Consider the following 21,597-nt stretch of genomic DNA (forward strand, 5'->3'; position numbering starts at 1 on the left):
GCTCCCAAGATCTATGCAGGCTGTAAGTCAGATTCGAGGTCTCTGCTAGCATTGGGCTTACTGCCACACCAGGGCTCCAGCTATGGATTCTGTCAACTCCCCATAAAGCAACAAATAAAACTGATAAGAATATTAAAAACTTGTTTGTTAAGAGCCTTGGCCAGCCAGACTTCACTGATACCATCTTAAGGCATCAGAAAACTCTTGTGTTTTTGCAAACCATGACTTGTATGGCAACAGCAAGGAGTTGTTAAGCAGATTTACATATTAAATAGCTGTAACTGTATCTGTAATAAATGGCATTACATTATATGGCAAGGCTAAACACCATTCCTATTGCCTGTTTCAGTCAAAGGTCTCAAATTACCTGACGCAATTAGATAGACTTTACCACAACTCCTTTACAGATGGGGAAACTGAGTCACATTGGCAGAACTGCAAACAGAATTGGGGTACCTTGCTGCTCAGACCAGTCACCTAGCAATGACATTACATATAGGACAAGCCTCGCGTTATATTTGTGATATAACTTTGAATGACACTTACAGTATAATTTCTTGATGCCATAACCTTCTTCACCAATCTGTTCTGGAGATTATTCCATCAGCATGTGTGCCATGAAGACACTTCATGGTATTGCGAAGATTTCAGAGTGGCACAGTGTTAGCACCGAGGTTTCTCTGCAGGGTAAGGGGCCCAATTTAGGGATGAGGGAGACTGCAGTCTACCCTGCTTCACATTACACGTTGCTTTATGATTCTGACCATGTTACTAATGCAGCTCTGGGCTGGGTAAAGTCTGCATGCCTCTAACCGTGGCCCTGTTTCTGCACAGAGTGTAGATCACAAGCGTTTAACTCAAGTGATGAAATTTAACAAATTAAACTTGGTGAGGGGTAATTAACTCATCTGAAAGAGCCAGCAGGGCAAATAATCCAGCTCCAGAGATCTCCCCTTACCACTTTGTGTGATATTACTACACCGTACATTTAGCAAGAAGCTTAAGGGAATCAGTGCTATGTCCCATAGCTGTGTATTTAAACCATTAATGACCTGAGGACAAAGCTTGCTTAGCTCTCAGAAGCTAATCTAGGTCTGTTTGTGTATAGCAGAGTGCAAGAAGAAGTAAATGGGAGTTCCCTTTTATTGTCTGATTTCGGTTCTGGAAGAAGAAGGGGGCTTGCCATCTACTTTAGCAGAAATCATTAAAATTAAGATCTCCCTGCTGTATATTTCTGGCACATTAGATGAGATGAACAGCTGAGGTCCTGGTCACTTGAGCCTGTTATTATTATAGACAGGACTGGGAGCAGCAGCAGTTGTTTAGCATCTTCTATTGAGAGACCATGTTATTCAGCTAGTCATATGATGCCAAACTTTAAATATTGAGGCTGAAATTGGGGGGGGGGGGGGGAGGGGGGCAAGGGGGGTGGTTCTCTCTATGCAGTCATTGTTTGGAAGTCTCTGAAAAAAATAGCACAGCTATTTCTGAGCTGAAGGTCAGAAGATAAAATAGGTTTTTTGACCATGTTAAAAATATCTCAGCTGTTTCATTAAGGAGCTCTATCATCTCGTAATTTGGGGCAAGTAAGATTTTATCAGGATGATGGTTTAGCATCAGAGTGTGCTTTTGGCAGTGAGTGCCTTTTCAGACTTACTCGTTGCATGGTCCTTTAAGGGAAGTAGGTCCAGTGTGACAGATGAGACATGTGATGCCAATAAAGGAATACAAGGTAGTTAGCAAGGGAAGGGGCATTAAGGACCCAGGTGTTCTACAAGCATATAAAAGCTCTGCAGGAAAGAGAGCTGTTCTGGTTGGTGTTTAAAGATGGTGTTTCAAAGGAGGAAATATTATACTGAAGAGAACAGCTTATCAGTTGAGATACTCTGGCCTATAAACCTTGGGTGAAGGTTGTGTTTTGATATAGCAATTGAAACCTGTTCCATAGCAAATGGTTCTTTAGGCAGGAGTGGAAAAAACAATATAGAAAATGATCTTCATGCAGTGGGAGTTTGTTGCCCTTTGCTGTTGCATTCACAGGCTAGTGTCAAGGTGTAAGGAGGTGAAACTGAGCCAGGATGGGGTTAATGCTGCTTTGAAGAGGTAAGGTGTACTTCAGTATAGCAAGTTTTGATGAAGTAATCTTAGAGGAAACTTGCCTGGTATCTACCCAAATTTATTAGCCTCTGTCAAGGCATCTACTGCCAATGAACTGTAGATGTGACTGTGAATGACAGAATAATTTCTGTGGATGCTTTATCGTTCCTCAGTTCTTGTGTGGTGTTGTTTCATGAGTTGGGAGGCTGCTTGGTCACGCTGCTGCAGAGCCTGGTGGGGCTTAGTCAGTCACCGTGCTGGGGGGACAAGCTCCCAGGAAAGCTCTGAAGTTCTAGGCTGCCGGGCTCACATGACTTTGAGTAAAGTTGTTAACTTCTGCTGTTAAGCAATGAAGAACAGCTGTACAGCAGCTGGGCTTCTTAGAAAATAAAATTGTCTTGTGGCTTCTGGAAAACCAGACTGTAAAAATCAGCTGATGTGGGAACAAGTAAGAAAGAGGGGCTCTGTTACAGCTATTGGGGCAAGTCAGTGGCTTAGCTACTTAAGGAGTTCTGGAGCTGCAGTTGTGCTTGAAGTTTGTGGTTAAGAGAACTCACTTAAAACCTTGAATGGGAAATCTCCAATCCAGTTTAAGAAGTTTAGATTTAAGTACTTACACCTGTTTGGTATTAAACAATGCCATCTCTGTGCATCCAGACAAACTATGTTTAGAGGCTGGAAAACAGATCTGCACAGGAGCTCCATTGTAATGATGGCAGGTGATGTTCCCAAGACCTGACTGCTCTGGTGTTCTGTCTGAACAGCTTGGCTCTTAGAGAGCTTAGCATCAAAGTAAAGCTGAGATACTCAAAGGTGAGAGAGAGTATTAGAGTAATACTGCCTCTTAGAAGCTTCTGTTTCTATTGTTTGTTGACTTTCCTCTTTAAACTGTAGCTTTTAAGCTGTAGAAACCATACCCAGTGAATGCCTGCCTCGCAGGCGTGCAGCTGGAGTGGGGCAGGAAAGTGTCTTAAGCCAGCTAACTCGGTTGCCCCTCTGCTGCTATCCCGAGCCAGTCATGGGACTAAAACATGACTTAATATCCCATTGTGAAGTTCTGTCACCAAGACTAGATGAGTCCCTCAGCAGCATCGCTGCAGTAATGATGCAGTCTGCCATCCCTCAGCAATCAGCGTGCAGCTGCACCACAAATACTCCATAAAAGCAGGGACAAGGGGAAAGGAGGTAGGGGGTGGAGAGGAGGAGAGCTGATCTTCACCAAGTAGTGTCCCTGAATTAGAACTGGTCGATCAAGTAAGCTGTGCCTGCTTTTGCTTCTAACAAAGTGATGCTCTCATCAGCTTGATCAGCACGTTAAAGACAGGGCTGGCATGTTCCCCAGGGAAGGTCTTGCACTGGGACAGGTTGCCTTCAGTCCCCTGCTCAGTCCGGACTAAATGAAGATGGAAATGGGACAAAGCTAAACATGCTGTTTCTTCATTGTAATGGAGGGAAATACTATCTTCCTTTTGTGCATGAGGATGAAGGAAGCCAGGCAGCTTTGCTAAGTTTTCAGTAGCTGAAGACATTACTGAGCTCCTGAAGACCTCCTGGTGCATTAAGTAAAAGACTAAGTTGTACCTATCCTATCGGGTGGGGTGGGAGTGGGGTTGGAAAATCATGAAGCAACGACTCCCATTGTTGAACAGAGGGATTTTAGTCCATCTCCTCAAGATAGGCAGAGGTAGTTCACAGATGAAGTGATTGCCACCTCTCTGCCCTTGGTGTTAAGAGTAATCATCCTTCCTTGTTGGTTCTCCAACATGACCTGTTCTCAATGTGATCCAAACTGGTTCAGCAGTTTTGAGTCTGTATCATAACTAGTTAATTTACTCCAGAAAGAGGCACAAGGCAGGTAACTTGAGTTGCTGGTTGCCTGGCTCTGACAGCTTCTGGAGTGCTCAGGAACTGAAACTGCAAGCCTTTGAAGGCTTAGCTGCACTGTGGCAGTACTCTGTCCACTGAACAATGCGGGCTTTCTCCAAACTCTGTAGGGCCTGGCAAGTAAGAAAATTACTTTTCTTGGCTTGTGATGTAAAAGGTGGACAGGAGATAGGCATGCAGGTAGCACTATAATCATTGAGTTACTTGAAGTTCCCCAAAATGTACTTGGAGTTTAACGGTTGCTGTATCTTAAGTAAATGTTGATTAAAGATTGACACACTGAGCTTCTGAAATGAATAATAGATCTTGTTCTGGTAATCAGTTTCCCGATTAATTAGTATTGGACATATTGTCCTAGATAAAAAAAACCACAAAAATTAATAGTATATAAATAGCACACCTGTGAGAAGGAACCTTCAAATACATGGAGGGTTCCTAGTCTAGGAATATCTTGGCTCTTGCTTTGACTTTCACAGCTGCAGTCCTTGGGTTTTGTTGTTTGGAGTGGATGGTGCAACACTGCGTACCAGTGTCCACCTTTATATTGAGTGATATGGATTGAACCATTGCAGTAGGGTTATTTCTTCTGTCCAAGAAGTCTTGGAAACTAATAAAAGCAAAACCACTGTCTACCAACCACTTTTATGTTCTAATATAAATAGCAGCCTGGGCAGTATCTGATGGCATAACACTGCAACAGAGCTGTGTTGCACTTCATGTCAGAAAGCCGATCAGCCCAGAACTGCTGCACTCCAAAACAGCTGAACTGCACGAATACAGCAAAAGGCTTTCTCTGAGCATTTGACAGGTGAATGGAAAAGCAGAGTTGAAAAGATATCCCTCTGTCCTTATCTCAGTGCCACATTAAGATTAGACTGATTGATAAAGTTTAAAAAGAAAATCCTTCATCATAACGTATTTGTTCTCCTATAACAAAGTGAAATGCACCAAAATGCATAACCATGTTACTATTAATGGACTGTATTGCAGCAGTAAATTGGTGCAGAGTTTGGGATGGTATGTGCTGTTCAGTGCATTCCTTGGCATATTGCATGCAGGCTCTGCGTTGGAGCGTCGTTTCACTAGAGGGGTGTTTTTTCTCATCTACTACAGATTAACTATGTGTTTCTGGTTTGTAGAGCAAGTGGCCCTGAAGTATTGTGAAACACTCCAGTAAATCAGTGTTTTCAAAGCCTTTGCAGAGATGTATAAAATTTCAGTAAAATATTTTGACGTTCAGGGGCATCTCTTCTTGCTGCTGGTTGTAGCCTACTCCCGGGTTAGTCCCAGGTGTCACTGAAGGCCTGCAGAGGTAGTGAGTGGGCTTTCATACGCTGGGAGCACCCTGCCTGTCAGTGCTAACTGCCATGCAGTAGTTGCAGCAGTACGACACTGGTAGCAAGGCACAAGTAACTATAAATACAAAGCTGAATACCCAGCTCTGTGTCTCTGTGGTTTTCTGTGGTGGTGTAAAACCAGAAGAATTGAGTATGCGATCTTATGCAACAAGTATAAAGAAGTAAAAACTGACCCAGTCCCCTGAATCCTAGGCTAGACCTCTGCTGAGTGGGTGGTAATGACCGGTATGCTGGTTGCAGATCTTAGTCTGCATATAGTACATCTCACCTCCTGGTCCAGTCAAAAAACTAATCTCCAAATGGAAAAGCAATGGGGGTGAAAAAGAAGAAAAAGGCTTTCCACTCAGTGCCAGGACTCTTCTGGATGCAGATAATCAGCATATCTGAAAACCTGATCTAAAAGCTTTCAAGGGTGGTACCAAAAGGCAATAATAAATTTAGATTGACCCTGATGTACACTTGGCATTTTGCTATGGTGCATTGAAGGATGTGGATGAAAAATTAACATGTTTCAAAACTATTACTGTGCAACTGTTGGTTCCAGAGCCAGCTTGCTGTAGAGCCCTTGCCCACATATTTTAAATGCTGCCTGCTTCAGTTGTCCCCTAGCAATATCCTTCAGTAACCTTGAGCTTAAACTGCCCTTCCTCAAGTGTCACTCAGCGCTGGAGACTAGAATAACAGAACCAGAAATCATTAGCAATTGGTAACTCTAGGATGTAAGGAGAAGTCTCTTGTCTGGACACAAATTCTTTTGTTCCATAGTGCTGACTCTCACTTCCATGAAATGGAGGGAAAATGGACTGGTGTGTGTTGTCTCGGTGCTCATTGAATCTCTGCCATGAAAAGGGGCTGAATCCACCGTGAAATACAGGGGTCTATGCAGCTTCATTAGTGGCAGCCTTCCAATGGCTTAATCAATGGGATAGTTGAGGGACAAATTGTGCGTTCTGTCAAACCAGGTAAGATGAAAGAATTACATGTACACAGGGCAAAAAGCTTTTCTAGGCCTGAGCTGGTTTAAAACAACATAGCTTTGCTCAAGCTAATGATAGGGTCTTTGGATCAGACTTTCCGCTGTTCTGCATATTAGGAAAAAAAGTAGATCTCTTAAATCTTTGTGGAAGGTGTGAGCTTTTTGGTATTTTTTTAAAAAAATTAATATTTATACTTGCAGCTACTGTCTGAATTCTTGATGTGGTTAAGACTGGTGTTAGCAGTACCATGGAGAACAAGCTTTTTTCCCCCTGTTCTTTTTGCCACCCCCTGCCCTTACAGATCAAAGTTAGAGAGCGCTCTCCCTGCATCTTCCAGGCTTCTCTTTGCCTGAGAAGCTGCTGCCGACTTCTGAGTAAGTTCCAGCCTGCACCCCAAATTTAGACTAGCTCAGGTGGGAGCAGAGTACGTTTGAGAGGCTTCTGCAGATGTCCGATTGGCCTTTATTTTTTGCTTTTGCAAGAGCAACACCACCAGGTGAGAAAACCCAGCAGGCAATCGAATGGCTCAGTCTGCACCTTGTCAGGAAATACGGCTGTACAGAGCGTGAGCGTTTGCTTTTTAGAAACAATCCTATAGGATCAGGGTTCTTGCAGTGTCAGGGATTTAAGACTTTTTAACTCCCCCCCCCCCTTTTTTTTTTTTTTTTTTTTTTTTTTTTTTTTTTTTCCTTTGCTTGTCTGAACAGCTCTGGGCTCTCCCAGCATCACTTCAGTGCAAGGACCCGTCTGACACTACTTATGCCAGGTCCTGCCTCCCTCACCGGAGAAGCAGCCTGCAACTTTTGCTGCTCCAGACGACGCTTCATCCCTGGGAAAGCAGAGCTCTAGAGTGGATCTGGGGTAAGGAGAGAGAACTTCTGAGGGAGGGAGGGCAGGTTTCCTAACCTGATGTAATGGAAGGTCTTTGCATGCTTTTTTAGGAAGGGAGGCATTTTTAGAGAGGCTGTGGTCCTTCCTGCTGCAGGGTTGTCTTTTATAATTGATAAAAGATGAAAAAGTCCAACTTCTGATGTGCTTGCTAATTAAACTTCATTTGGCTTGTTTCCTTTTTGCCTTTTTAATTCTCCTTGGGATCAATATGAGGGAGGCTGAATTAGTGAAGTCTTTTTTTAATCTGCTTTTTTTAAAACAACCAAACAAGCCAACAACCACCACCACCCCACCCACCAAAAAAAGCCCCCAAAAACCACCAAACCCCCCAAAACCTAAACCCCCAAACAAAACATCAATCAGAACTAAACCCACTAAAATTACTTGTCAGGAGCTCTGGTTTTGCGTGATTTCTGCTGATGCTTCCTCAGGCAGGTGGTGGGTTTCAGTGCCTTGAGGCTGGTGCAGTTGTGCTGCAGTCCGAGCCCTGTGCTGAGCTGCAGAGCCTTGCAGAAGTGCATCAGGACGCGCCGACTTGCTGCTGATGCAGCACTCGGGGGAAGGAAACTTTCTGCATCTCCCCTCCTTTCCCCCTTCCTTGGCACTACTCAGCTTGCCTCCCGGCTCTCGCTCCCTGTCACCCCCCCAAAGAATCTGGGGGCTGTGTGGCAGGACACAGGAGGACGAAGGAGAAATTGGGTGCTGCAGCTTTAAGAGTGCAGTAGTGCCAGAGCTTTTCTCCTTCAAGTGATCTGCAAAGCAGCAGCCTCAGCCAGGGATTCCCTTTTCCTGCTCTCCTGAGCTCTCCCGAGCTGCCAGCAGGAATCAGGGGGTTTGCATCCCCAAATGATTTGCCTTTACCTCCGATTTTTTAAGCAATCGGTTAAACCCCAGTTCTTTCTTGAAACGTCCAGATTCAGACCGCCGTTCCAGCACCCTTCTCCCAGAAGTCCGTGTCCTTGTATCTGGTGAACTCAGCTTACAAAGTGTGTTCTGTGAATCTAGGAAAAGTGTTCTCATGACCTCCAAGCATGAATACATTTCTACAGCCTTCATAAGTTCAATTTGCATTGGAAATGTGTTAGCACAGCCTTTTACTGCAGAAGTTTAACTTGCATTTTCTGGAGAAACATGCGGTTTGAACACTATTTCCTAATGACATGAGGGCTGAAATTTTAATTATAAAGTAAAAAAAAAAAAAAAAGATCTCTTGTACATAACTGTCTGCTACCGCTTGCATTTTCCCGGTATAAAAATATCTATATTAATTGAAATGTGTCGTCTTACCAATTCCTGAGTCTTGGTACCTGTATGAATGAATGGGGCAAGGGGAAAAATGCAGTTTGAGCAATTATCAGTTCTGTGGAAACAGCAGTGAAGTCAGCTGTGCTGAAATCCCTGCAGATAGGGATGTGATGTTGTGTCGGGGCGGGGGGGGCGGTGTGCTACTCCAGCAGTCAGTCCTTACAGCACATATCAAGTTAGAACCTTGCTGCTGTGGAGTTAATGCTGAACAACATTAGCAGCATCTGAAATGACTAAATATTTGACTTCCCTTTTTCAGTGATGTCTCTTGACTACAGGAAGGGTGTCCTTGTCCCTGCTGAGGCAATTACTTGTGTCTGCAACTTTATTTGAGAGTAGTAGTGTATGTTTACATTGATTAGATCTGTAATTGTGGTGGCTTTTTTATCGTGCGCTTGCACAAGGACTAAGAAAAGTCAGTCAGATCTGTAGGAAAGGTAAATGTTATCCTCCTCAGAGAGGAGGGGAGATGGGACCAAAGAGTGATCTCTCAAGGTCACACAATGCAAGGTCATAGTAAAGGCAAGCCCCTAGACACCCTCAGTTGCAAAGTTGTTCTTTTAAATTTGGTAAAACTTTCAGATCTCTCATCAGCGATATCTCTGGCACCAAGTCTTGAAGACACAAGAGGAGTCATAGATGTTAAGGCCGAAACCTTGAATTTTGCATGGTGCAAATCACAAAGTAACTGAAACTCAGGTGGCTGTGATGCAACCTTTATGCAGCCCGCTAATACTATGTTAGCTTTGTTAGCTTTGTTTCCCTTGTGTTAATGAACAAAGAGACTTAAGTTCATTTGTAAAGTACTTACACATAAGTCTGTGCATTTATGAAGAACCACTCTAACTGGTGGAATAGGAACAAAATAAAAGCAGCAGGGTTAACAGGCTTGATGTAAGTCACCAAGGGATAATGAATGTGACAGGGTGTTCCAATGTATGGGCATTGTGGAAGGGTAATCAGCATAAAAGAATATTGATCTCTGCCTTAAGAAAAAGGCCAAACAACTTCTGTAAAATTGAACAGAACAGACTTCACCAAAGGTGGCACAAGTGGTGAAACCATGGGAACTGCAGGGAAGCAGGTGTGGGCTCTGGAGTTCTGCTTTCTAGAAGCGGGCACAAGAGCTTCTTGAAAGGGTTTTCTTCATGTCTCCTTGAAAACCTGCCATGATGACTCTCTACCAAATATAGAAAATAAGAATGATTATAGAAGACAAAAATGAGCCAAATCCAAGACTTGTGCATTTCAAACAGTAGTCCCTGTATTGAAGTGTCATCAAGCTGGTGATCTCTTCAGGTGAGGTATAACTCATCACTTGCTACTATAAGGAAAGTAATGGCAAAGAACCCGTCAGTGCTGAGCAATGGGGTGCAAAGTTGCAAAAGGCTAAATAACACCAGAGTGCAAGGGTTGGGGGAGGCAGGGACGTACTTTATGTTGTCTGTCCTCTTACATCCTGTGCTGCCCTAGCAGTTCTTGCTTTGCCCACCTGGACAGGCATCCTCAGTACACATTAAATTTTAACTGCGGTTCATAGGACCTCCATTACCACCTTAAACTTCTGTGCTTTGCCTACAGCAATCCAACATGATAGATGTCCAGAAAGTGTGACTGAAAAGCCTGAGCGCATAGATTCAGTGCCTCTGAAATCTAGACTTCGCTGTGTCTGGTAAAAGACCATACTCCAGCTGGTTTCTTCCTTTAATGTCGGTCTCTGTCTGGAAAGCAGTGATCTTTTCCTGGTTGCCATATTGATTTCAGAGAGAGTTTTAGCATTTTGGGCTGCCTGGGATATTTGCTTCTGCTAGACTGTGTTTTTTTATGAGTAAGATGTCTTAAGAAAGTACTAGCTTTATAAAACGTAAGGAGGTTTATTCCTAGTGCCTGCTCTTGGGGCTCATGAGCTTGCACAGAGATATGCCATACCAAATCCTTTGTGGTTCTAGCCAGCACTGCTGCCAAGAGCCTCAGATGACACTGCTTCACCACATGTTTAGCAAGTGGGACCTAAATGGTGGTTTGCTTGTTGTTTCTGACATTTCATTATCTATTTCCAGTGGCTGGTATAGAAATGGTTAAGAAAGATTAGGTCAACTGACAGCATGTATTTTTGGAGAAGGCCATGGATTCTGTGCCTCGTGCCCAACTGTAAAAAGCAGATGTCCTTTAAATATCTGAATACGCCTACAATTTGTTTTAACTCTTGCTTTTGGTGCTGCGAAGGCCAATGTAGTGTAGCGCAACAGCGGGCCGCATGCTAGGCTCTGGGGATGTAACTTATTTCTAAACTGGTATGTGCTGCTTCTTCCCTCCCTTAGGGAATGACACACTCCATGGGTATTACCTAGTACTGCAGCAAACTCACATGTAAGTTTCTTTCTTCCAAGAGGTCTGGTTTTATGAGTAAAGAAATACAGACGTGGTGTGAGGAAGGGTCTCCTATACCAAAGGGAGTTTAAAAATTGCTACTGGACCCCAGTTGGAGGGTCATTGGTAATGCCTGTTCCTGTGAGGAGTCGGGGTATCCTTTCCCTTTCTGAATAAGGTGAAGCATTTAAGTTTTGCCCATTTTCCCACAGACCGGAAACATTTGGATCAGGGCATGGGAGAGAGGCTGCTTCCTGCAAAACCTCTGCAGATTCTTCCAGTTGGCTCTTTCACTGCAGAATCCAGAGCGATCAGGAGTGCAAGGGGTGGGGGAATTTGTTGGCTCAGTTGTGTGATGTGATGCACCAATGTATTAAAAAGCCTTACCAGCTGCTGTAAATTGCTTTCTGCCCATCCCTGTCTGACACATGAACACGAGAATTCCCATGTGCCAGGAATCTTAATGGTTTTTTTCCTCTTACCTCTATGCCTGGGCATAAATGTCCTTAAGACTTAATTTTTCTAGCTCAGCCTTTAGAATTTCTAATTATGCTGGGAGAGCTAAGCTGTAGTGGAGTTGCCATTCGGCTGTCCTTCTTGTGCTTTTCCCCTGCTTTTCAGACAGCTGACCTTTTGAGAAGGGAGAGTCCCTACCGCTGAGCGAGGAAGAACTAAAATTTGGCAGATCTGAATGGGTTTTAATTTGCGTCAATATGCTGCAGCAAATAACTGTGTATATTTATAAACGGAGGGCGAAGCTTACCTCATTTTTAAAAGCTTACTTGTGATGAATAGAAAGTACTCTGCTCTTGTCTTAAAGAGCAAGATGTAGTAAGGATGTGCTTATTGAAGATGCCCTTTGCTTGGTTTAGCAGCAGAAGTTGTGTTGAATCCTGTGGAAACAAAATAAGATCCCTGCCCCAGAAAGCTCACAGACAAGAGCCTATTATATTCAGGAAAAGCATGGAAATGGCCTTGAACTAGCTGTTGACCTTGAATTGTTGGTGAAGTTTTTAGTCTAATATATTGGTGGATGGTAGTTTATCATCAGTCATAAGTCCTTTACCAGCCCTGTCATTCAAAAAAGGTGGAGAGTTGGCCAATTGCGTACCATTTGACTAAACAAAGGGAAATTACGTGGGGAGCCATTTTCAACTTTGAAGGTCACTGTCAGACTGGGGATAGTGGGGAGTGAGGTCATACCTCCGGTGCCGTGTTTTGGCCTCTGTGGAGCTCCTAGGCTCTGAAATGCTTCCCCACGGATACCTTCTCCCAAGGGATACCTGAGGGTACCTTTGCATATAGTAAAGAACATACTTTCTGGGTTTTTTGTCGGCAGAAGTCATTGTGCTAATGCAGCAGCGCTGTCAGTGGCAGAGCATGCAACCTTAACCCGTCTGCCTCGCAGGGTTGGTAGAAGCGCTGGAGTGCCTGCTGTGCGTCAGGGGGCAACGCTGGCCTGCGCCAGGCAGAGGGGCTGGAGCAAGTGTCTTTGAACTGCCGGGCAAGAAGCAGCTGGTCGCTGAAGCCTGTCTCGGAATTAACCTGGCCTGCGGAAAAGCATGCAAGCTAGAACACTGGGCTGCAGTCCTGAGGAGACAGACCTTGGGCTGGACACCAGGAAATGTTCTCCCTGCTCGCAGGCTGCCTGCAGAGTGGTGAAGTCAGCATGCCTCAGGGCAGGGGCGAAAGTGCTCTGCAGGGAAACTGTATGGGTGTGGGTGAGGCACACAGAGGGTAAAACTGAGCAGGATCCTTGTGGACTCCTGGAGGAGTTTGAAGGAGGGGTGGTGCAAATAAGACCTCCTCCTCCTTGAAGGCCCAGTCCCATAGACAGGGGAGGCAGTCATTCCGGGTCTGGCTGCGAAGTGTCAGCCGGGTGGCTGGGGGAGAAGTGAAGAGGAGGGAACACTTTGTGGTTTGCTGGCAAGTCACCCACTCTTTGATGCACTGCAGCAAAACCCCTGTCTGAAAACTCTTCAGCAAAGAAGGACATTGCAGGGAAAGGGGGGGCAGGGGGGACAGACAACAATGGACGGCACACACTGAAAGATGCTGCTGCAAGCGCTGTGACAGCCAATCCCTGTACTCTGCTTCTCCCCCCCCCCCCCCCCCATCATTTAGCAAGTGAGTTGGCCAAGTCCATTCCCTTATGCCTGTGAGTAGAATGCAGTGTCCTTTTCCTGGATGTCCTTCAGTTGCAATGAGGGATGCTGCTGCATGTAGGCATGTCCCCAGGGGCTTACTGTAGCAATTCAGGTAACAGCCATGATGAGGAAGCGGCAAGGCTCCAGTAGGTGAATTGGACTTGGGTGACAAGCCACCACTGCAGCATCCACTCTGCAGTTGCCTTAGCCAGGGTGTTATAATGTTCTGGGGACTAAAATGACCGATGTAGCGCATTATGTAGCAGTGGTGCTGATGGAAAGGAAGTGCAGACCAAAGAAATGGCTAACTGCTGATACAGTGCAGGTGATCCTTGGATTATCCTTGCAGCATTCACAAGGTACATGGACTGCACCCCGAGGGAAACAGTGAGGTAAAGGGTAGTTCATGCATCTTACCTACTGGGGATTAAAGCTCTTGAACTGGTAACGGCCTTTTTTGGCCCCCCCAACAACTGTACTGCTGCTGCAGAGGAAGACTGCAACCTGCAGGCCACCCTGTCCAATGATCTGTTCTGTCCTCAGGAGAATCACACTCGAAGTGGCAACCCAGGAGCAGAAGATGACCCCGCGGCTCTGCGGGCCAGGTGCGGAGCTGCTGGCCAAGGGCTCGGAAGGGTGCTCATGAAGGGGGCATCCTGCTGTGCTGCTTCCAGGCTGGACCTCTTGGCAGCACAACCTGCTAGCCGAGTAGAACTTGGCCACCTTGTTCTGGAAGGAGTTGCAAGAGAATGTGGTAAGGCTTTTTAAGTTTGTGTCTCAAAGTTAACCTGTTAGCTTAACTCCTTATTACTACAGTTGTAATATTGAGGTAGGAGGGAGGGGACACGTGCTTAGATTTCCTTACATGCTGTTTCTGGTGGTGCTAGTGAACTGATAGTTTAGCGTCAGAGAAGCAAAGTTTGCAGGAGACCTCGGATGCAGAAAAACTTGCAGCAGTCATTTGTTTCTATTCTGACTGTTCCTGTCTAACACATAATTTGAATACATCATGCAATGTATGTATTTCTGTTGGTAGGTAGCATTCATTGATGTTGAACTGGTGTTTATTTTCAGAGTCTCTATTTTAAGAAACTGACTCAGCTTTACATGTGATGAGTGTTCCTGGTAATACAGCTCTTAACTTGGAGCCACTTTACTGGCAGTGTTGGTGTGTTCAGTTGTATAAACAACTTGCATGGCACACTAGCTAAAAAGAGCCACTTGAGCTGTGAACATGGAACTGACGTTTGTGTGCAGCTTGATTTAATGCTGGTGTTTCTTGCTGTGTTCTCCTCATGTGTCCTGATGAGCTGCAGCAGCAGCCAGGAGGGATGTGGAGACCTGTGCATGCATGTTGTCCAAAGCTTTGAGTTGCTGCTGTTCTGGTCCTGATGACTGCTCTGTGCAGTGCCATCTCAATGGGTTCAGAGATGCTTTTCACTAGGCAAGGACGGGTGGGGAGTTTGGAGAAGGATGGGTTAGGTAAAGTATTTCCATGGCAGGCATTTCAAGAGGAATCAAGGGGTTGCAATGGTGGTAGAGAAAGTGTGGCCAGGTTAACAGAGCTGTCGCTTTCCTGCTGGCCTTGCACTGTTCCTTGGGTCTGAAGGCAGGTGCTTGCTGCTGCATAGGCTTCCCTCCTTAAGCAGCTCTGCATGTGAGGCAACTGAACTTGACGCCTTTTCTTGCTGAAAACTGTATTCCACAGATGTGAAGCGTGCAACAAAATAAAAATACCCACAATCTGTTGGGCATTGGTGGGGGGCAGGGGGGAGAAAAAAGCTGAGAGCAAAAAGCCAAGTTTTCTTAAACTGATCGACCAAAGTGACCCTTTGACTCGTAGGGAAAACGCCATGAGCTGCCCCCAGGTGCCTCTGAAGGAGCCTTTTCCATCTGTATCCCTCCCTGCGGCTGCAGCCCAGTGACCCGGGGTGGGTGCAGTGGCCCTGGGGGGGAGGGGATGGCTCTGCAGCTGGCTGTGGGCTGGTGCAGGGCAGGGGACCGGGCTCCCAGGACGAGGTGTCAGCTCTGCTGGCTGCCGGGCTCCCAGCAGAGGGAGGCAGAAGCACACCAAGTTGCAGGCACCCAGCCCTCAGCTGCTCCCCGCTTTCAGCCTTGGTGTCATTAAAACCAAACAAAAACCCCCACAGCACCTCACCAAGAAAAGAGGCATTTCTCTTGCTGCTTAACCATAAAGCTTTTGAGTAGCAGGGAATTGCTACCTGTAATTGCACCGGATAATCCTACTAACAAGCTCTGTCCTTCACCTTAGGTACTATTCTTAGTTCAGTCCCTGCTGGATTCTTGACAGAGCAAATGCTAAAGCTAAGGCTTGGTCTGTGCCTTTGGAGAGATTAGTTGAACGAGTGAATCGGGAAATTTTTCCCCCTTTTTAAGAGGCAAAGCCATGCAAGAGGCTGATGGAGACCCTGCTTTTCTGAGGGAGGTAAGTCCGATGCTGAAGGAAATGCTGAGAAAGCAGCAGAAATGCTGATGGATGAACTTGGTAGACTGTAGCTAGCCCTAACTCAGTCCAAGGGAGTGGACTAAATGACTTAAGTTTGTTGTGACTCTGCTCCTATGACCTTAGTACAAAAGTCTGTCTTTTGTCATCTTGCCTTTTTTTGTTTGAAGCTGGGTCTGCAGCTTGCTGCTCTTTATTTATCTGCAGAACCCCTGTGCTGCCCAGGCCCTGCTCCTGTGAGTGGGTGTGACACTGGGGAGGGCTGACTCAGTCCCGCGGATTAACTCCTGCTCGAAGAGGCGTCTGCTGCTTACAGGAGTAATGTGACTATTACGTCCTCTGTAGCTTTCTTTCCCCTGTGACTACAGGGACTACAGGTTTCTGCATTGCAGAAAAGAAGTAGAATATGTCAAAGTGCCTCAGCTTCAGGCTTTTGCAGCCTGGTGAACTTCACTGTGCCTTGGTCCGTCAGTGGTACAAGTCCTTCCTAACATGACAGTTGCAAGCCATGTCAATGTGTTGAGACATACCTGCACCTGGCAGTTACTGCTGGATGCCATCTCCTGTGCAGCATGGAGAGCTGGGGGTGGTGGGGTGGTGGTGGTGCTGTCCTTCAGTTTCTGTCTGATCAGGAGGGAGAGAGAATCTTACTGAGAAAGAAAAATCCTGATCTTGCAACTGGTACATGTCTGAGCAAGGCCAGACTATCAGAATGAATAAGGCACTTCAGTTTGAGCAGTCAGGTGTTTCAGTTGCCACTGGAAATACACTCAGTTGCCTGGAATGTCATCCCTTGCTCCATGCTTGCATTAGGACCATTCCTTCTGCTTATCACTTCGCTTCTGTTTCCTGTTTCCGCAAAAAGGGAAAATGTTTGTAGGCTGTTGTAACCATAAAATGGTTCGGGAAGGAATTTGCCAGTGTTCTTGGAGACCAGGAGCTTCTGGGAAATGATGCTTTTGGTAACATTTAACTGGGTTTTAGGCTGTGTAGACAAAGGCAGTGCAGGAAATGGAACCAGACCTAAGTTGCTGTGTACTGATGGAGGAGGCTAATTAGCACATGATGTGCAAGGGTAGCTTGTATGTTAGACCATTTCCTGTGAAGTGGTCTTTCTTTATATCTTAAAATATTTCTCCTCTCTTGGGCAAAATACACCTTAACAAATCCTCAGAAGGGCTTATTGATACATTTATTTATTTTATTCCTTCCACCATCTTTACTGATGATGTTTTCTTTTCAAATGCAGCACCTTTGTTTGGCAGTTGTGACGTGGTATCACCATAGCCAGACTGCTGGCAGCAGGCTGGGCTGTATAGGAGCCCTGACAGCCTGCCAGCCATGCAGGGATTTGAGAAGGCTCACTGAACTCTGCAGAGACTCATGTCTTCGGGCTGTTCTATTCTTATTGCCAGATCTCCAGCAGTTTTTCCAGTCATTCTTTCCTTAAACGTGAAGCAAAAGGAAAGCCCAGCATTGGCAGGTGTACTTGCAGAATGTGACAGCTAAGGAACAATCTTAACAGTACAGAAACTAGGTTCGGGATTAGAAAGACCTGGGTCCTCCCTGTGGCTGTGAAAATGGTAACTCAGATTTGCAAGATGGATGGAAGCACGAATAATCTAGCAACCTAAGCATTTTCTGAGTAGCAGTACGCTCAGTGATGCTAGCTAGTCACTTTGCTCTGTGTTTACACCTAGGCAGCTGAAGAGACTTTGTCCCTGTCTCATTAGTGTAATTAATTCTACAAAGTATGCATGTCTGCAGCAGTCTTGCCAGAAGACGGTCTGGGGAGAAAGTATCTGCAGAGGAGGTGAGGAGAGCTGGACCTCTCTCTGGGTTTTCAAGTCAGCAGGTTCATGACAGCTTGTGTTCCTCTAGCAGCCTGAGAGCTTCTCTTACACCTATGTTCAAGTTCCAGCTCGTTAATGTGTCTTAGTCTCCAGCGCTTGTCCATCTAGTTGCTGCAAGTGAAAACTTCAGCAGAGCGCTAGCTGCAAGAGTGAAGTAATGCTATGCGCAGACCCCAATCGTGTTATCTCAAGTTAAGCCAGTAGGCGAGATATGCCTTCCTATTCTTAGACTATGGCATATCAGAGGTAGCGGATTCAGGCTAAGGCTCCCTCAGTGTGAGCTGATATTTCTTGCGTTAACTCCTGTTAACACAGGCGATGAGTTCGTACACACAGACTCTCCTGAAGCATGGCATTTCCTTAGCTAAGCTAAGGGAACTTGTTCAAACATATGACACTGCAGTTGGTTGCCTTCCACATTTACTTGCTGCTGAAGTTTCCCAACTTAGATGCTAACCAAGGTATTTCTGCAACAGAAGATGTAAAACAGGTTATTGAGGTTTGTCAGGTTTGTGTGAAGACCTTGGGCTATGTTTTGGTCATGTTTTACTTAGCCTCTGAGAAATGCTCATGATACAAGGTCAAAAGGGCCTGTTGAGTAGACCCAAGCTATTTATATAATAAATACAACCATGGACACAGTAACTGGTGTTGTACATACAGTATTTCTATTAATTGTGAACAAGGACACTTTACAACTAATGTAACTGGATCCTCTGCTTACTACGGGTGTATAGCTACGAAGTCCTCTGCTTATATGTCCTTGCAAAAGAGATCTGGAAACATGCTTTAGGGAAAGCCTGACTTTTTTTCCTGTTTACCAAGAATTTTGCCATTTATATGTTAGTGATGTTTTTGGGGGGGAGAGAAGTCACAGTGACTTGTGACTGACAGTTGGCATAAGTGTTGATGGATCTGCCTCCATAGTGGTACCATTGAGGGGGAAGGGTTGGAATGGATGGGGAGTAGTTGGGAACTTAAAGGAGACACAGAGACTTGTGTTTTTCCCCACATTATTTGAGAATACTCTTTTACTCTTGATAGGTGAGGTAGTAACTTGGTGTCATGATGTTCTTGGCTGCAGGGTGGAGATCAACAAGCCGACATTCAGTAAAGTTGGTAGGTAATTTTTTGGTGCATATATGTTTCTCTTTCTCATCTGGCATTAAAATCTACTGCTAATATCTGTGCACAATACAAGTTTTTAACTAGCGTGTGATACTGTGATTAAGGATAACTGTGAAGGTAAAATGTGAAATAAAGTAAATTCACATTCAGATCATAGTTCCCTAGAGCTTAAGGACAGAAGGGATCTAGCAAAGGAATCTGACTACTAGGCAGCGATCATTCAGTTAGTCAGTCTACTAGATTGCTGGGCTGAACCAGAACGTCAGAAAGGTGATTCACCTTGATTTGAAGATAAAATAACGCACCATTTGCCTAGGTGCTCAGTTTCAGTCCCTAATGCAGTTTCGCTGCTTAGTTTAAGCTGAACCTCCGGTGCTGGCTTTTAGCCACTGGCTCTTCTGCCTCCCTCCGCTGCTGTAAAGAACAAGCAGCAGCATCCAGCATTTCTCTTTGGGAGGAGATTCCTACCCTTGTAATTTGGTTACATCTGAAGGCATCTTGGCTTAGCAGTAAGGGCACTATCAGTAGGACCAGTTCAAGCACTCCCCAAGTGTCAGTTGAGCCCTAAAAGCCCGGTAGGAGAGTAAGCTGAGCTGAAATTACAGCAAGAGTAGCTCAGCTGCCACTCGCTGTTCCCATGCTCTGGAGAGCTTTCATCAGTGAGACCCATGCTTAATGAACTTGGGTGGATGGGGTCGTGGTTTTGAAGTGGTGACAGCTCGTGCAGGTTAAAGGCAGAATTGCCTCTTGTGTGGTAGGGTGCCAGTCCTTCCAAAAACCTGTTCAGCCATGGTGCAACCACGCCTGTAGGAAGCCTTGGACTGCTGGCTTCCAAGTGTGTGCACTTAACAAGGTCATTCAGCTTAATATTTCTGTTCAACTCTAAAGTGCCCCAATTGTCTGGGAAATGACAAAATTTCCTTTTGCTGCTTGTTCCTGGGGTGGTTGTGCCCAGCATTAGTGGCTGGAAACACACTCCTAGTCAAATCCGCTTGAGGTCTGTCAGACCCACCTGTGCTGGGCAAATCTCAAGTGTTTGGCTTCATACCCTGCTTTTAAAGGCAGCTCCCAGGCATGCTGGAACCTGCGGTGATACCATGAGGCCAAGCCAACGGAATCCACATGCAGTGTCGATGTAAGTGTGGTGGCTGGCATGGCCACAGGTACGCACCTGGGGAGCCGCCTCTTGCGCTGCAGCCTGTGTGCGGGAGAGCGTCCCTGACCAGGCAAGCATCAGCGCTGCGTGTAGCAAGGATGCATGGCTGCTCTGGGCTGGAGTGGGTGGGGGGATCACGAAGCCCAGAACGTATAGGGAAAAGGAGACACAAGAGGAGAAATTAATGCAAGCTGTCCCTATGCAACCTGGTTCCTTCAGGCTACCTCTCATCCCTCTAGTTCCTGTTCCCTTTTATGCCATGTTGGGGTACGTTCATTTACGCTGGCTTTTTCTACTCCTCAGGGCTGGAGCATGACGAAGAGGAGCCCTGCAATACATAGGGGGGGAAAGGCGGCAGCTATGAGAAGTGATGGGCACAGGAACAAATCTGGCATCAGTAGAAACACGGGGTTTAAAGGGCCTGCTGTCACCTGAGTCTGTGTGGGTGGGTGTAGCTGGCTCGCTGGCCCCGGGGCTGTGCTCTGCGCAGCACCAAAGGACTGAGCGCTCCAGCACGTTCCCCAGCCCCAGCGCTGCCTGTCAGAACGGCTGTAGTCACTCATGCTGGTGTGCGGTTGTCCGTCACTGGCATGCCCTGTGGAACTGTGCAAGTCCCATGTGAGAATGCCAGCGATCTCTCCCTGGAAAGGGGCCGCAAACCCGCCTGAGCCCCTGAGCAACCTCAGGGCCGTGCTGTGCTATACTGGCCCAGTGGGACCAATGTACAAACCATTTCATACAGCCACTTGTCAGAAGGTGATCAGATACCTCTGTTTGGATAGCTTATCAAAACCAGCCTTTACTGAACAGTGACTTACTAGGTGGGGGGCACTTGATGTTTTGTGGAAACTTAGGTGTTTGTAGCACTTCCCAGCTTAGGGATAACAATCAGTTGTCATTTGTGGCTGCCTCAGCAAGTAATCTCTTGTTATTTCTTACAGAAATCATGGAAACTATTAGCTTAAAGGCAGAGATGATAGAAAATTTGCCATCTGGGTTGAACATGGTTTCCACACTTCCCTTTATATTTTAATGTAGCAGCTTTTACATTTGCTTCCTGTGTAAACTGAAGCGTAGAGAGTCAAAGACTGGAGACTTGAGATATTTGTTATTTGTACCAAATCAGCCAATGTCTGCATCAAAGCCTGAATTCGTATTAGGAGGTGGAAGTTGTGAAGGATGCTGGGTGGGAAAATGATGGGATTTCCTGGTCTGCAGAGAGCTCTCCGCTGTCTCGTGGCTGATCAGAAGTTGGGGTTTGTGGTTTTTTTTTTTTTTGTTATTATTATTGTTTTATCTGGAAGCTGTCAGCTTAGGAGTTTGAGGAAGGTGGAAACCTCAGTCTGGTGAAGTAGGAGAGCCCTGATGAACTGTATGAGCAAATCCAGAATTGGCCCTTTTTGCTGCCTGTTGCTGTTAACAGTGTTCAACACCTCATGCTCCTTTCCAGGGGGACCCTGCTCCGCATCCTTCCCAAGTGGAAGATATGGGAAAGGAGCAAAGGGCTTATCCCCTTGCAGTACAAGCTTAAGGAAGTCTGTGGATAAGGTTAGTTTATTTAAAAAATGTTTTTATGGAAATGCATTAAAAAAAGGAAAAAGAAAAATAATGCTTTGCAGCCTTTGGAGATACCCCACTCATCTCTCTCATGCTGTATATTCTGACCCCCTTTTTTTGCCCCAGCTGTATCCTCACAGGAGGGGGGAAGTGCCAATTGCTGCTGCAGCAAGCGGGGCAGCCTCAGTGCAAGGTAGCCTGATCTCGGTGGGCACTGGAAGCTTCAGAGGGGCTCTATTAATTGTTGGTTGAGAAATGCTGTGGGATTGGGTGGTCTGTCTAGAAGTATGTTTAAAAAGAAAAAGAACAAACCCAGACCTGCAAGGGTGATTTCATTTTGTGCTGATTTTTTCTTACGTTGTCACAGATGGATTTAATGGGCCAGATTCTTTACTTTCTCAGGTAGGAGC

The sequence above is a fragment of the Falco rusticolus genome, chromosome 3 (genome assembly GCF_015220075.1).
Source record: "Falco rusticolus isolate bFalRus1 chromosome 3, bFalRus1.pri, whole genome shotgun sequence".
NCBI classification, from domain to species: domain Eukaryota; kingdom Metazoa; phylum Chordata; class Aves; order Falconiformes; family Falconidae; genus Falco; species Falco rusticolus.